Source organism: Macaca nemestrina, chromosome 15 (genome assembly GCF_043159975.1).
Source record: "Macaca nemestrina isolate mMacNem1 chromosome 15, mMacNem.hap1, whole genome shotgun sequence".
Lineage (NCBI taxonomy): Eukaryota > Metazoa > Chordata > Mammalia > Primates > Cercopithecidae > Macaca > Macaca nemestrina.
In genome coordinates, this window is record NC_092139.1 from 31,028,853 (window position 1) to 31,046,363 (window position 17,511).

Consider the following 17,511-nt stretch of genomic DNA (forward strand, 5'->3'; position numbering starts at 1 on the left):
AAATGGTGGTGATACTAAATGGGGATTATGTTGTTTGTTTGCTTAATATTATCTTTTTTTGGCAAAATAAAACAATAGCACCTCTGCTTTGGAACATTAAATATGGGATGAAGGAAATTCAACCACCCGTGGAATACAGAATTGGGTACCTCTGATGAGACAGGGATGTCAGTTTCTCTGCCTCACCTCAAGCTCCAGAGAGGGGCGTCCTGAGAACCACGTGACCTCCCACAGCCACCACCATTACAGTTGATAGAGCCAGAGATGATCACCTGACCAGACACAGTGAATTCATTGGTTGATCAACAACCAATTAGAGCTAGGCACGGTGGCTCATACCTGCAATCCCAGAACTTTGGGAGGTCGAGGTGGGCCGATCACTTGAGGTCAGGAGTTCAAGACCAGCCTGGCCAACCAGTTGAAACCACGTCTCTACTAAAAATACAAAAATTAGCCAGGTATGGTGGCACGCACCTGTTATCCCAGCTACTCAGGAGGCTGAGGCAGGAGAATCACTTGAACCCGGGAGGCAGAGGTTGCAGTGAGCCGAGATTGCACCACTGCACTCCAGCCCTGGTGACAGAGTAAGACTCCGTCTCAAAAAACAAACAAACAAAAACAAAAACAAAATAACCAATTGGATACTCTCAAAAAAATTTTTTTTAAGGTGAGGAGTATTCAAGTTGCAAAATCATAGAGACTGGCAGTTCCCCCAAATCCGGTAAGCACACTACTCCCAAATCTGTGTTTTGTACGTTTGTATGCAAACTAAGGGGCTGACATCCTGTGGGACCCTATGAAGCAGCCTAGCCTGTAGTCTGGAGAGAAAGGCAAGACAGTGACTTCCAGGGGCACTGAAGGGCCGGGCTGGCATTGGTCCTAAAGCCCCATGAACTGTGTTTTTCTATTTTGGTTTCTTCCTTTCCTTTCCTTTCCTTTCCTTTCTTTTCTTTTCTTTTCTTTTTCTTTCTTTCTTTTTTTTTTTTTTTTTTTTCTGAGACAGGGTCTTGCTCTGTCACCCAAGCTGGAGTGCAATGGTGTGATCATAGTTCACTGCAGCCTCGAACTCTTGGGCTCAAGTGATCCTCTTGCCTCACCCTCTTGAGTAGTTGAGAGTATAGTCACGCACCACCACACCCAGCTAATTTTTTTAAAACAATTTTTTGTAGAGACAGGGTCTTGCTATGCTGCCTAGGCTGGTCTTGAACTCCTGGCCACCAGTAATCCTCCTGCCTCAGCCTTCCAAAGTGCTGAGATTATAGGCATGAGTCACCACATCTGGCTCCACCCTGGTTTCCTTGACCTTAGTAAGCCCCTTCGTTTTAACCACTGAGTGGGAATGTGTACCTTGCAACAAGAAAACAAAACAAACCAGCCTAACCAAATTCATCCTAAAGGAAACCGGAGATGTGAAGATTGTTGCAACACCCAAAATATTTTCAGTGAAAATGTAAGATTTTGCTAACTTAAGAAAAACAAATTTGGCTGGGTGCGGTGGCTCACACCTGTAATCCCAGCACTTTGGGAGGCCAAGACGGGCAGAACACCTGAGGTCGGGAGTTCAAGACCAGCCTGGTCAACATGGTGAAACCCCGTCACTACTAAAAATACAAAAATTAGCCGGGCGTGGTGGTGGGCACCTGTCATCCCAGCTACTTGGGAGGCTGAGGCAGGAGAATTGCTTGAACCCAGGAGGTGAAGTTGCAACAAGCCGAGATCACACCACTGCACTCCAGCCTGGGCAACAGAGCCAGACTCTATCTCAAAAATAAATAAATAAATAAAAACCAATTCACCAACTGGTTTGGCAGGTGTTTCCTCTGGGCTCAGGTTCCCAAGCCATTCTCTAGTGGCTGGGCTCTGGATGCTCCTCTCCCAGTAGAGAAGTCAGGTCGCTCCTCTGTAAAGAGAACCCAGAGCTAAATCAACTTGAAACCAATTCTAAATGCTGAGGCCCTGGGATATAGTAGTCAAACAATGTAGGTTCTAATTCCAGATCAGACTAGCTGTGTTACCTCGGGAAAGTTACTTTACATCTCTGAGCCTCAGCTTTCTCATCCATAAATGGGACTGACAGTCAATCTCCTTCTCAGGGTTGTTATAAGAAGGCTGAAACGAATCTAGCTTAGGCTTTCATTTAATTTTTTAAGAATTATTTATTCCTGTTCTGTTCCCCACACTTTAGGAAGGACGTGAAAGAATGAGAGCTTTTTCCATGGGTGATGAGGCTGGTGGGAGCACCCAAAACTATTTCGTGCATAATTGATTTACTATTTGGGGAAAGAAAAAAGAAGATCCACATAGATCCTCCCCTCAAAATGTATACAAAAATAAACTCCAGATGGAATCCAGTTAAATGTAAGCAAACATTTAAAACCTAGAAGAAAATAGTAACAGATATTCATCAAGTTGGGGAAGACTTCCTAAATTCCAAAGCAATGGAGAAGGCAGGGTGCAGTGGCTTACACCTGTAATCTCAGCACTTTGGGAGGCCAAGGCAGGCAAATCACTTGAGTCCAGGAGTTCAAGACCAGCCTGGGCAACATGGCAAAACCCTGTCTCTACCAAAAATACAAAAAATCAGCCAGGGGTGGTGCTATGTACCTGTAGTCCTAGCTACTCAGGAGGCTGAGGTGGGAGAATCACCCGAGCCCAGGAAGTTGAGGCTGCAGTGAGCCATGAATGCACCATTGTACTCCAGCCTCAGCAATGGGAGTGAGATCCTGTCTAAAAAAAAAAAAAAAAAAGGAAAGGAGAAAAAAGAATCACAAAATAAAAGACTGATAGACAAAATTTAAATGATCTCTACAGAAACAACTCACAAATGAAACATACAGGCAAACAAGTTGAGATAATAGTTGGTTTCCAAAACATCCTTAATATGTAGAGAGTTCTTACAAATCAAAAAGTATAACACCTAGTAAGACTCCTAGCAGATAAAGAGACAAGTGACCTTGGCAGTTTGCACAAGAAGAAATACAAATGACCAATAAATATTAAAGTATTCCATATTACTAAAATTTAAAACATTTGAAGAAAATGAAAAATGTATTCTTTTTTTTTTTTTTTTTTTTTTGAGAGGGAGTCTCGCTCTGTCGCCCAGGCTGGGATGCAGTGGCCGGATCTCAGCTCACTGCAAGCTCCGCCTCCCGGGTTTACGCCATTCTCCTGCCTCAGCCTCCCGAGTAGCTGGGACTACAGGCGCCCGCCACCTCGCCCGGCTAGTTATTTTTTGTATTTTTTAGTTGAGATGGGGTTTCACCTTGTTAGCTAGGATGGTCTCGATCTCCTGACCTCGTGATCCGCCCGTCTCGGCCTCCCAAAGTGCTGGGATTACAGGCTTGAGCCACCGCGCCCAGCCAATGTATTCATTTTTACCTATCAAATTAGCAAATATTGAAAAACAGTATTCAATGTTGGAAAAAGTACATATAATGGACACTCACATGATTTTAGCATGAGTAAAAATTGGTTTTAAAGTAATGAATTTGGCTGGGTGTAGTAGCTCACGTCTGTAATCCCAGCACTTTGGGAGGGGAGGAGTTTAAGAGCAGCCTGGTCGACATAGTGAGACCCTATCTCTACAAAAACTAAAACAAATTAGCCAGGCGTAGGGGTACACGCCTGTAGTCCTATTTGTTCAGGAGGCTGAAGTAGGAGAATCGCTTGAGCCCTCAAAGTGGAGGCTATAGTAAGCTGTGATGGAGCCACTGCCCTCTAGCCTGGGCCACAGAGTGAGACTCCGTCATGAAAAAAAATTTTTTTAATAATAATTTAAAAAATTTTTAATAATAATTTTAAAAAATTTTAATAATAAAATAAAATAATAAATTGCTCCTACAAGTCTTTTCTCAGCAGAATGCCATGGCTTTGCCTCTGTCCTCCTTGGAGCACCTCAGTCCCAGGCACTGTCCCTGGCATCTGTACTGCTGGTGTGTGAATGATAAGATGCAAATGACCAGTACAGTCAGACATCTTTATAAAATTGAAAACAAATGATAAAACTTTATAAAAGGATGTTGTGCACATTTTTACAGTCTGGCTATTGGTGTGACATCTTGTCACACAATATGTTTCCCAAGCTGTATTTTTCATCCCATTAAAGCTGTTAAAGACAAAACAGTTGGAAGAATGTCATCTTTAAAATACCTACAACCCTTGGGCCTAGTGGTAACACTTCTAGGATGTAAGTCTAAGGAAATAATTTGAAAGTGGTAAAATACTTTATATACAACTTTTTTTTTTTAACCACAGCATTGTGATGTAATAGTTAAAAATTAAATATAACCCAAATGTCTAACAATTGGGAGTGATCAGTAAATTGTCTAGACAATGGTGTACTACATAATCATTAAAAATAAAAATCATGTTTGCAAAGAAATTTTAATGGTACAGTGAAATATTCCTGTAATAATGTCATGTGGAAAAAAGCAGAGCACCAAATTGTCTATGTACTATGCACTCAATTATGGGAAAAACGAACAGGAAGACAGAAGTAAAAGTTAATAGTGGTTGTTTCTGGGAGTTGGAATTATGGGTAATTTTAATCTTTCTACTTTGACATAAATTTCCCATATTTTCCACAATGCACATGGATTACTTTTCCACTTAAAAAAAGAAAGGCATATATTTAAAGAGAGAGGTGTTTTATTTTCTTAAAGAAATGATGGCTCGGCCATGGTGGCTCACACCTGCAATCCCAGTCATTTAGGAGGCCAAGGCGGGCAGATCACCTGAGGTCAGGAGTTTGAGACCAGCCTGGCCAACAAGGTGAAATCCTGTCTCTACTAAAAATACAAAAATAAGACAGGTGTGGTGGCACGTGCCTGTAGCCCCAGCTACTCCGGAGGCTGAGGCAGGAGAATCGCTTGAACCCAGGAGGTGAAGCTTGCAGTTAGCCGAGACTGCACCACTGCACTCCAGCCTGGGCGATAAAGTGAGACTCTGTCTGAGAAAAAAAAAAAAGAAATGATGGATTGATGGATAAACCTTGTCCTATAAGGAACATTTCATCCTTGTGGGGATGGGGATGTAGGCGGAGCAGACCACTTCTGGGTGGCCCCAGGGACAGACCTAGGACTGAGCGTGGGGGCCTGGGAGAGGCAGGCAGGAGCTGAATATAAGGAAGAACTGCACAGGAGATAGCTGGACTCTGCTGAAGGAGGCTGTCTCTGGAGGGAGGGAGATCCTCACTGCTAGGAGCATTCAAGTAGAGAGTGGACAACTCCTAGTTAATGGTATCATAGGAGAGAAACGGTGTCTGAAGGAAGATTAAAATAGATGAGGAATGTGCCAGCCTGAGATGCCAGGAAAGCATGAGTGACAATGGTGGTATCTTGGTCCATACAGCAAGGTGGTAGAGGAGAAGTTTTTGGTCAGAGATGAAACTTGGTTGCAGGATTGGGGTCTATAAGAGATAAGTGGGCCAGGCCTGGTGGCTCACACCTCTAATCCCAGCACTTTGGGAGGCCGAGGTGGGCAGATCACAAGGTCAGGAGTTTGAGACCAGCCTTGCCAACACGGTGAAACCCCATCTCTACTAAAAATACAAAAATTAGCCAGGCGTAGTGGCGATTGCCTGTAATCCCAGCTACTCAGGAGGCTGAGGCAGAAGAATTACTTCAACCTGGGAGGCGGAGCTTGCAGTGAGCCGAGATCACACCATTGCACTCCGGCCTGGGTGACAGAGCGAGACTCCGTCTCAAAAAAAAAAAAAAAAAGAGGTAAGTGGAGGCCAGGTTCAGTGGCTCACACATGTAATCCCAACACTTTGGGAGGCTGAGGTGGGTAATTGCTTGACCTCAGGAGTTCATTGCAAAATCCTGTCTTTACAAAAAAAAAAAAATTAACCAGGCATGGTGGCATGTGCCTGTAGTCCCAGCTACTCAGGAGACTGAGGTGGGAGGATGGCTGGAGGCTGGGAGATAGAGGCTGCAGTGAGCCGAGATCGAGCCACTGCACTCCAGCCTGGGTGACAGAGCCAGACCCTGTCTCCAAAAAAAAAAAAAAAAAAAAAAAGAGAGAGAGAGAGAGAAAGAGGTAAGTGGAAAAAATCTTCTTCAACTTTCACACACCACACAACACAACACTTCTGATACCAGATGTGTGAGTGAGAGGTTTTCCCCACACACCAAGCAGTTCTCCAGCAGACACCAACGGGGTGTCCTCTAATTCAATTCAATTCAGATGCATTCTGATGCTCTCTACCTGAAGACAGCGTCAGATCACACAGAGTCCCACAACTCTGCCCCCACTTCAGAGGCTAGTGGCAAGTAATAGGTCGTCACCACTGACTGATAGGCTGCAAACTAGGAATCCCACAACTCCCTCCTTGAGTCAGGTTAACTTGCTAGGACAGCTCACAGAACTCATGGAAGCACTTAATGTTTACAGGTTTGTTGCAAAGCATATTACACAGGACAGATGAACAGCCAGGTGAAGAAATGAACAGGGCAAGGCACATGGGAGTGAGGGAGCACAGAGCTTCCCCGCCCTCCGGGAGCACCACCCTCCAGCCACCTTCACGCGTTCTGTTACCCAGAAGCTCCCTGAACCCAATCCTTTTGGGTTTTGATGGAGGTTTCATTTCATAGGCTTGACTGATCACATCAGTGGCCACTGGTTACCCACTCAACCTGCGGGCCCCTCCCCTTCCTGGATATAGGGGGTGGGGCTGAAAGTTCCAGCTATCTAATCACATGGTTGGTTCCCTTGGCAACCAACCCCCATTCTGAGGCTGTCCAGGAGCCCCCCACCAAGAGTCACCTCGTAAGAACAAAAGAAGCTCCTGTCACCTGGGGAATCCTGAGGGATTTAGGAGCTGTGCCACGTGCTCCCGTTACTCAGGCAATTAAAAAGGTTTTTGGAGCTTTGTGTCAGGAACTGGGGTCAAAGACCAAATATCAGAACAAAAGATTCTCCTCACTCCCCTATTGCTCAGGAAATTACAAGGTCTTAGGAGCTCTATCTCAGGAACCATAGTCAGAGACCAAATACGTATATATTCACTGTCGCCCAGGCTGGAGTGCAGTGGCATGACCTCAGCTCACTGCAGCCTCTACCTCCCGGGCTCAAGCAATCCTCCTGCCTCAGCCTCCCAAGTAACTGGGACTACAGGTGTGTGCCACCATGCCCAGCTAATTTTTTTTTTTTTTTTTTGTAGAAACAGGATTTTGCCATGCTGCCCAGGCTGATCTTGAACTCTTGAGTTCAAGCAATCCGCTTGCCTCAGCCTCCCAAAGTGCCAGGATTACAGGCATGTATTTCTGATAATATTGCTTCACAGTGTCCTTCCAGTCTGGAGGCAGGAACGATCTGAGATGCCTGTGGTACTTCAGGTGTTGTTTGTTTGTTTTTCTGAGATGGAGTTTCACTCTGTCGCCCAGGCTGGAGTGCAAAGGCACGATCTTGGCTCAATGCAACCTCCGCCTCCCAGGTTCAAGAGATTCTCCTACCTCAGCCCCCCAAGTTGCTGTGTTACAGGTGCCCGCCACCTCGCCCGGCTAATTTTTGTATTTTTAGTAGAGATGGGATTTCACCATGTTGGCCAGGCTGGTCTCGAACTCCTGACCTCAGGTGATCCTCCCGCCTCGGCCTCCCAAAGTGCTAGGATTACAGGCGTGAGCCACCATACCCGGCTGTACTTCAGATTTGTAATCCTGGAGTCTCAGCAGGTAGGGACAGGCTCTGCGTGTGGGCTCTTACACTTACACTACCTTCACCATCTTTAGGAGTGGGCCACTGGGCAATATGCCTCCATGTCAGCCCCCAGCCAGGCTTCTCCTTTGGCCAGGCAGAAGTTCTGTTTTAAAATTGAGCATCTACCATGCGCCAAGCACTTTACCTTCACGATCTTTTAGTCCTACAATAAGCCCAAGAGATCAGTAATACAGACAAGAAGCTGGGCCTCAGAGAGGTGGTGAGACTCACCCATGCTGGCAGAGCGAGGACTGCTACCCAGGTCCTCCTGCCTACCTGGGATGAGGAGCTACCTCCTACCTCACCTCAAGTGTCCCAACAACCAGAGATGAACCAAAGCCCGGCAGACAGACAGACAGATGAGACTGCATTTCCATTGCCATTGGCCTCAGCCTACGCTGTGAGAGCTGCACCTGGCGGCATGCAGGCTGACACAGGGCACACCCACTTCACCATACCGAGTTCGTTTTGTCCTTATGAAACTGTATGAGAGTTGGGCACAGTGGCTCACACCTGTAATCCCAGCACTTTGGGCGGTCAAGGTGGGAGGTTCCCTTGAGCCCAGGAGTTTGAGACCATCCTAAGCATTTAGACACACCAAAGTTTTTTTAATTAGCTGTAGTCCCAGCTACTCAGGAGGCTGAGGTGGGAAGATTGCTTGAGCCCAGGAGTTCAAGGCTGCAGTGAGCTGTGATTGTGCCACTGCACTCCAGCCTGCGTGACAGAGCAAGACTCTCTCTTTAAAAAAAGAGAAAAAAAAACCCTCTATTATGTACCCTTTACACAGAAAAGGAAACTGAGAAAGAGGGGTTGGAAATGACTTGCCCCATTTACATGGTGTACAAGAACTTCCAAAGAAGCTTCAGGTGACCCTCAGGGTAGACTGAGGGGATACAAGCTGGGTGAGACCCTGGGCATCCCATGCTGGTCTTATCCATCCTCCTGTGAGATAGATACTTTTCCATCTTTCAGCAAGTCTACCATGGCATTAATTATAATATGCGCCATGATTTTATCAACACCAAGAAAGAAAAAATGCTACTGATTAGAAATACAGCATACCAGCAATTGTAAGATATAGCCTAATTTCAGAGATGTGACAGTGAAAAACTGTGCATCTTAGAATCAATACAATATGGGCTGGATGCGGTGGCTCACGCCTATAATTCCAGCACTTTGGGACACCGAGGCAGGTGGATCACCTGAGGTCAGGAGTTCGAGACCAGCTTGGCCAACATGGTGAAACTCCGTCTCTACTAAAAATACAAAAATTAGCCAGGCATGGTGGAGTGCACCTGTAATCCCAGCTACCCAGGGGGCTGAGGCAGGAGAATCGCTGGAACCTGGGAGGCAGAGGCTGCAGTGAGCCGAGATCACATCACTGTACTCCAGCCTGGCTGACAGAGCGAGACTCTGTCTCAAAAAAAACAAAACAAAACAAAACAAAAGAATCAATACGATATGGTGTACCCTCATTTTGCAGATGAAAACACCAAGGAAACAAGAATTAATGTTTTCTCTAAAGCTACATAGCTAATAAGCAGCAGAACCAGGATTCATATCTGGGTCCTTTTGACCCAAAGCCTGGCTCTCAACTTCCTGTAGCATAATTTGCAAAGTGATGCTGGACAGGTTGATTGCTGAACTGGGAATGGTGCCCCCTGGGATTTGTGCAGGGATCATCCTGAGCAACTGTCATTGTCAGTCCTGTATATTTGTTCCTCTGAGTCCAGCAAAGGTGGTAGAGTTAGGATGGTGAGGAACATTCCAGGAGGACTGGGGATATACCACAAACTAAGGCACTACAGTAGGAACAGTCATGGATTATTTGGCTAGAAACCAGCCTGACTGTGGCAGAGCTGTGTTCACACCACTCTCACTCAGAGAATGAGCAGGAACATCTTGATAAAGAGAGACTGCGCTGGGTGCAGTCATTCACGCCTGTAATCCCAACACTCTGGGAGGCCAAGGCGGGCAGATCACGAGGTCAGGAGATCAAGACCATCCTGGCTAATACAGTGAAACCCCATCTCTACTAAAAATATAAAAAATTAGCTGGGTGTGGTGGCCTTCATTTCTGTCTCAGTCCATTTATGCTGCTGGAACAAAAAACCTGAGACTAAGTAATTTATAAAAGACAAAAATATACTGTATTCCCAGCTACTCAGGAGGCTGAAACAGAAGAATCGCTTGAACCCAGGAGGCAGAGGTTGCAGTGAGCCAAGATCATGCCACTGCACTCCAGCCTGGTGACAGAGTGAGACTCCATCTCCAAAAAAAAAAAAAAAAGAGAGAGAGAGGCTGGGGGAACCACATTTCAGTTAGAGGAAACAGCAGAAACAAATTATTGGTAAGAAATCTGGGGGCTGTCACAAGCTGGGTTCCCCGGGAAGCAGCCTTAGATGGAAATGAGTGTGCAGGATGTTTACGGGGCGTGCTGTTGGGCTCACACCTGTGGATGGGAGGGGACGGAGGCAGGATTGGGCAGAGGGAGCGGTGGGGCTGCAGTGTCTCACTGAAGGTTCAGCTGACTCTGGGAGGGGCTCTCCAGTTGGGATGGTCCTTTGGAGTTGACCTGAACTAGAGCAACTGGACCAGGTCTCTGTACCCCAGCTTTGGTCAGTCGCTGGATGAAGGCTGCCTCTGGAAGGAGGCCTGACCTTGGGATGAGACCGCTTTCTTCTCTTGAGACAATCTCCAAAGAAGGCTAATAGCTGAGGGCTGTCTTCTGGCAGCATTCCCAGAAGCCATGGGAATAAATCCTTCATTTCTGTCTCAGTCCATTTATGCTGCTGGAACAAAAAACCTGAGACTAAGTAATTTATAAAAGACAAAAATATACTTCTCATGTTCTGGAGGCTGAGAAGTCCAAGATCAAGGTGCCAGCAGATGCAGTGTCTGGTGAGGGCTGCTCTCTGCTTCCGAGATGGCACCTTGAATGTTGCATCCTCCAGAGGGGACAAACACCTTGTCCTCACATGGCAGAAGGAATGAATGGGGTGAACACATATGTCAAGCCTTTTTATAAAGCACTAATCCCATCCATGCAGGCAGAGCCCTCTTGGCCTAACCACCTCTTAAAGGCTCACCTCTTAATACTGTTGCATTGGTGATTAAGTTTCAACATAAATTTTGGAGGGGACGTGAACATTCAAACCATAGCGATTCCTAAAGGGGCCCTGGGGAGCACATTACAATGTCTGTCACAAAAGCGGTGGATGGACTTGTAGATAAAAGGGCAGACTCTGAAATTGAGGACAATGATCTGGGTTCAATTTTGGGTTCTACCTCTGACTAGCTGTATGACCTTGGGCAAGTTATCTACCCATCTGAGTGTTGGTTCTTCCGCTGCACAATGAGGAGAGTCATGCTACTCAGGTGTGCTTGTACTTGACAGGTGCCTGGCACAAAGTAATTACCCAACACATATCCCTTCCATTCATGCCTACCCTGTAGTCCTGAATGACATCACAATTTCTTCCACGGTCCCTTCTCCTCCTTTGAACACCCCCATATCCTTGCCATCCCTCCCCTATAAAACCGTGCCTCCAGCTGTCTGTGACGTATCCCACAGAATTTCCATCAACTTGTCCACAGCCCATCAGAAGAATGATGGTCTTGATCCCAAAAGCACTGGGGAGCCACTGAGGAGTTTTAAGAGAGTGACAAGATCAGATTTGCATTTAAATAATCACTCTGTCTGCAGTGTGGAGTTAGACTTGTAGAGAGAAAAGAGGGTGCAACCGGCACTTTGGGAGGCCAAGGCGGGCAGATCACAAGGTCAGGAGATCGAGACCATACTGGCCAACATGGTGAAACCTCGTCTCTACTAAAAATACAAAAAACTAGCCAGGCGTGGTGGCGGGCACCTGTAGTCCCAGCTACTCAGGAGAGTGAGGCAGGAGAATTGCTTGAACCCAGGAGGCAGAGGTTGCAGTGAGCTGAGATTGCACCACTGCACTCCAGCCTAGTGACAGAGTGAGACTCCATCTAAAAAAAAAAAAAAAAGAAAAGAAAAGAAAAAGAAGGTACAAAAGGACCCAACAAGAGGCTCTTGGGAGAGACAGCATGGAAGTCCCCACCCTGTGTTTTCATTTAAGGTTTGAATTCCCAGGAGATGACATCTGATTGATTTATCTTGGGTAAGAGTGCCTGCCCTGTTGGCCTGGGGCTGTGGGTCTGTGATTGACGGCCCTCTAGGATTATGTGGAGTATGGAAGGTGCATTTCTCTGGTGCAAACTATGCTAGGAAAACAAAAATAAGAAATGTTTCCAGGAGACCTGATGTCCTATCCTCAAGCCATTCCCATATTTCATGGCTCACAGAACTCAGTTGGTATGCAGGCAGCCATGTACTCTTTCAATTGTGTTCCTATGAAGGGAACTGCTTCAGTTAGGAAGGGTTCCACTACAATAGCAGAATGCCTGACTAAAGTGCTTAAATTATGAGGCTTTGTTAATTTCACATGCCAAGGAAGCTGCTGGTGAGAGGTATCAGGATTGGTGCAATGGTTCAGTGAGGTCACCCAGACTCAGGCCCTTCACTCTGACTTCCATGGTGTGTGGGAAATGTCTCCTTCCTGCTCTCAAAATAGCTGCTGAAACTCCAAGCTTCACATCCCAACAAAGAAAGGAGAGGAGAAAGTGTTCCTTCTAATGTCTCCCTTATCAAGAAGGAGAATCTTTATTGGAGCCCCTAGCATACTTGCCCTTAAATGTCATTGACGGGATGAGGTCACACGCCCACCTCTAGACTGGTCACTAGCAAGGAGGAATGGAATAGTCATAATAATTTGGATCACCCATCATTCATCCCTTGCAGCTGGGCACATGATTGCCTGGACAAAAAAGGACCTAATTCCCCCAACTTTCAGGAGTGTTGGTTGTATCAATGGCTGGTTCATGCCTGGCCTCAATGGAAGACAACTCCAGAGAAGCCCGTAGGATTGACTGAGGAGGCCTCTGTTGCCCAACCTGGCTTTCTCACTCTCACAAATGTTCCTGAATGCACTCCGCAATACACTTCCTGCATGCAAATCCCCACCTCAGAGTCTGCTTCCCTGGAACCGACCTAAGACAGCTTACAAATATGGAGCAAATATGCCTCTTCCACTCCCTGCCTCCATGGGATACATCACGAATTGATCACAGAGCTCTTTCCTGCTGAACCTGGACAGAACCTCAGAATGCTTCTCAGCACAGCACTCCAGACTGCCATTCATCACAGGAGATGAAACCACCCAGCTACACCTTGGACCCAAAAGCAGTATCAGAGGAAGGGATCTTCTAGCTCACTCCAATCTCCTTTGAATCCACCAAAAGAACAGCAACTTTACAAAGGACCTTGTAGATAGATGACCAAATAATTTGTGACAAGGATTCCAGGATTTCCTCAAGTCCCTGAGGTTTTCCTCCCAGCCCTCAAACAAAGCTTGTACCCATCAGCTGTTCTCTGTCACAGGCTAGTTAATGATCACATCATGCACTAGATGGCTGCTGCCCTGGTGACGAGAGTTGGGCCCCACTGAGCAATCTTAGGATAGTCTGCATTCCCCTGTTGTGTGGGGGAATTGGAATGACTATTTGATGTGCCAGAACAGTTAAACAAAACTGTCATCACCTCCATTTGCTCACAACTGTCTTTGTCTGGGCCGTGACTGAGTGGGATGAAACTCCCTTCATTCTTCCAGAGAGGCACTGTGCTTCTCTGAATGTCTCTGTTATTATTATTGATCTCCCTGGATTTCTTAATGGCCAGAAATACAAAATCCAATTTGATTAGGAGCTGATTTGAACTCCAAGATAAGGTGTGTCAATACGCCAGCTAAGAATCAGCTTCCTCACAGCATGGCTATCTCGGAGTGACTGAACCTTTGACATAGTAGCTCAGAACTCCAGTGAGCACAGTGGAAGCTGCCTCGCCCTCTATGACACAACCTCAGAAGCGATGCAGAGTCACCTCCACTGCATTCAAGGAATGTGCGTGCGTGTTGCACACTGTCCCAGTTTCCTCCCCAGCCTCCTCTTAGGATGGAGAAAGCTGAAAAGAGTATCACATCCACTCTCACATCGAGAAAGGCCAGATAATCTACAATTTTATACCTTTTCTTATTTATTTATTTATTTTTATTTCATTTATTTATTTTTTTATTTTTTGAGTCAGGGTCTTGCTCTGTCACCCAGGCTGGAGTACAGTGGCACAATCACAGCTCACTACAGCTTCGACCTCCCTGGGTTCAGGTGATTCTCCCACCTCAGCCTGCCAAGTAGCTAGGACCACAGGTGCACACCACCATGCCTGGCTAATTTTTGTAATTTTTGGAGAGAGGGGCTTTGCCGTGTTTCCCAGGCTCGTCTTGAACTCCTGGGCTAAGGCAAACCACCCGCCTCTGCCTCCCAAATTGCTAGGATTACAGGCATGAGCCACCGCACCCGGCCTTGTTTGTTGATTTCTTTGTCTCTTGACAGTCTGTTATTTTACCTTGCTTCTTTGTATGTCTTCTAATTTTTTGTTTACAGACATCTTGCATAGGATGGTAGAGATGAGGTAAATGGTATTTATGACTGGAAATGCGTATGCCTTTTCTTTTGCTAGGCCTTAAGTGTAGGGGACAAGAATGGAGCTGGGTTTGGCCTCTGTTGTTACTGGCTTACCATCAGTGCACTGTGGGCTTCAAATTCTTCTAGCATTCTTTTGTGTTTAAGGTAGAACCAGGTGCGTTTTTTTCCTCAATGATCTTATTCCACCCTCAGCTCCAGACTTTGTCTATGGTCCTGCACCTCAGAGATCCTGCATCTCTATGTCTCGCAGGCTGGTCTTGAACTCCTGGGCTCAAGTGATCTGCATGCCTCAACTTTCCGAGTAGCTGGGACTGCAGGCACATGCCGCCATGCCTGGCTTCTCTATGTGCTCTTGATCCTTCTCCAGCAGGAGACTACTACTTGTTACTTGATACTTGCTAGCCTGGGGCTGGAAGGTGTGCATGTACACTGTGTGGAGATTGTTCTCTGCTGTCTTGGTACTTCTTCAGTTTTAGGCAGGCACTGTGTCTCTGGGTGTTGTGGGTGGGGCCTTCTCACCCTTGCCCCTTGCCCACTGGGACAGGAATTTTCTTTTCCCTTCTCCCAGCTGCAATGGGCACTGAGGGTAACAGGATTTGCCAACCTTTCCCAGTGTCTTATGGTTGCAGTAAACCAAGATCGCATCATTGCACTCCAGCCTGGAAGACAGAGCAAGACTCTGTCTCAAAAACAAAACAAAACAAAACAAACAAACAAAAGGACACCACTCAGATTGGATTAGGACCCAGCCCTACTGGCCTCATTTTAACTTATTCACCTCTTTAAAGACCTTATCTCCAAACACAGTGACATTCTGAGGTACTGGGGGTTAGGGCTTCAACCTATAAACTTTGGGAAGGACACAATTCAGCCCATAACTGCTAGGAAAGTTGGGGGGGGGGGGCGCGGTTTTTTTAAGAAATGGGATCTCACTATGTTGCCCAGGCTGGTCTTGAACTCCTGGCCTCAACCTATCTTCCTGTCTTGGCTTCCCAAAGTTGGCAGGAGTGAGTAGGATATTTTAGTCAAGGTGGTCAGGGAAGGCCTCTCGGAGGAGGTGTAATTTGAGCTGAGGTCTATTCAGGAGATCTGGGGAAAAGAGAGTTCAAGCAGAAGAAAGTGTAAGAACAAAAGCCCCCGAGGCGGGATCGAGTTTGAGGTATTTGAGGAACAAGAAGGCCACACTGGCTGGACCGGAGGTTGGGGACGATGGCAGGGACAGGGTCAGCAGGGCTTTGTAGGCCACAGGAAGGAGTTTGGATTTTATACAATCCTTCTCCTGCTTCACTAGAGGCCATGGGATGTGACAAGAGGTGCTGGGACATAGTGATGAATCTGATGCCTCTTCCCCATTGCCCCCACCCCCAACAGCTCTGACCCCTGCCCAGCGCTCCCAGTCAGGCAGGCAGGTAAGCAGAGGATTTAATCCACTGTGATCATTCCTGATGCAGAGGAGGTATGGGAGACCCTGGGGCCCAAAGCGCCAGCCCTGTCTGAACTAGTTAGGTCAGTGTCTCTGGCCGCGCTGCTGGACTCTTGATTTGAGATGAAGAAGCAGAAGCATACGCCAGGCAGAGAGACCTGTATAGGCTAAAGCCTGGAGAAATGAAAGGGCTGCTGGTGAGCTCGGGTAGGTGGGGGATATGGGACAGGGCATCGCAGCACCTGCCACACAAACATCCATCCCCTGGGAGCTGGCTAAGGAAATGACGCTCAAGCTGTACCATAGAATGAAGCAGTCTTCTCTCTGCAGATTCGAAAAGATCTCCAAGATGTATTAAGTGCAAAAATCAAAATACAGAACCACGTTCCTGATAAGCTACCCTTTGTATAAAAAGCATGTGTAGGGATGGTAATAAGACTATGTTTTTGTCTTACTTATATTTGCATAAAGAAACTGGAAGGATACGCAAGGAACTAAGGCATGTGGCGGGTCATGGGGACTAGGCAGGTGAGGAAGATGCGGGAGTTAGACTTGTTTCACTGCGTGCCTTTTGAATGTTCTTTTGTTTTTGTTTTTGTTTTTTGAGACGGAGTCTTACTCTGTCACCCAGGCTGGAGTGCAGTGGCATGATCTTGGCTCACTGCAACCTCCGCCTCCCAAGTTCAAGTGATTCTCCTGCCTCAACCTCCTGAGTAGCTGGGATTACAGGTGTGCACCACCACGCCCTGCTAAGTTTTGTATTTTTAGTAGAGATGGAGTTTCACCATGTGGGCCAGACTGGTCTCAAACTCCTGACCTCAAGTGATCCACCCACCTCGGCCTCCCAAAGTACTGGGATTACAGGCATGAGCCACCACACGCAGTCCTTAATGTAATCTTTGAAACCCATAATCATGAAACTCATTCTTAAAAATTGAAGAGCAAGAGTACAGAGGATGTGGCGTGGGAGCTGAGGTCACCAGGGCTGAGGTTGCTTTCACCGTATAAAAAGAGACATACTGCCAACTATGAGATTAACAAGAGCCATAGGACCCACTTAAGCATCTCACAGGCCGGACACCAGGTGTCACTTAACAGTTAATGCAGACTGGCCCCAGGATTTCCAACCCTGGCCAGGGGATTTCCAGGAAACAAGACCACCTCAGCACAGATGCAACTTTCATAAACCTTGAAACAAAGCTTCCCCTTACAAGAATAGCTTGAACTTCCTTTTTGAAAGAAACACCTGGCAACGAACCTAGACTGAACCTAGGTCTAGGAAAGGGAGAAGGATCCCCCAAACTCTGAGGATGGTCTCTACACAGAGACCCTCCTGGTCAGCTGGTCCTCTGACCCCTTAAGTGTATCTGGCCCATGTCATTGATGTCTGTCTCGTAATAGCACAGCCAAAATAAATCACTTGAGGCCGGGCACAGTGGTTCGTGCCTGTAACTCAGAACTTTGGGAGGCCAAGGGAGGAAGATGGGTTGAGGTCAGGAGTTCAAGACCAGCCTGGGTAACATAGCATGATCCCATCTCTTTTTAAAAAAAAAGGGAAAACCACTTAAGCATCAGGCAGTGTCTAAGACTCATCTTTGACACAAATCAAACCAAAGGGGAGAAATTGCCCCTGGGGAAGCTGGTCACCTAGGACCACCAAAAAACAACAGCTGCTTATGATTAGGGCAGTAGGGAGCCATGGAAGGATTTAAAGGTGGGGAGGATGTGTGTGATGTGATCAGACTTGTGAGCAGCCAGTGCGGAGAGTGGTTCAAGGGGGCAGCGTGGAGGAGGCAGGTGTGACCATCCAGCTAGTGCCTGGCCTCTGA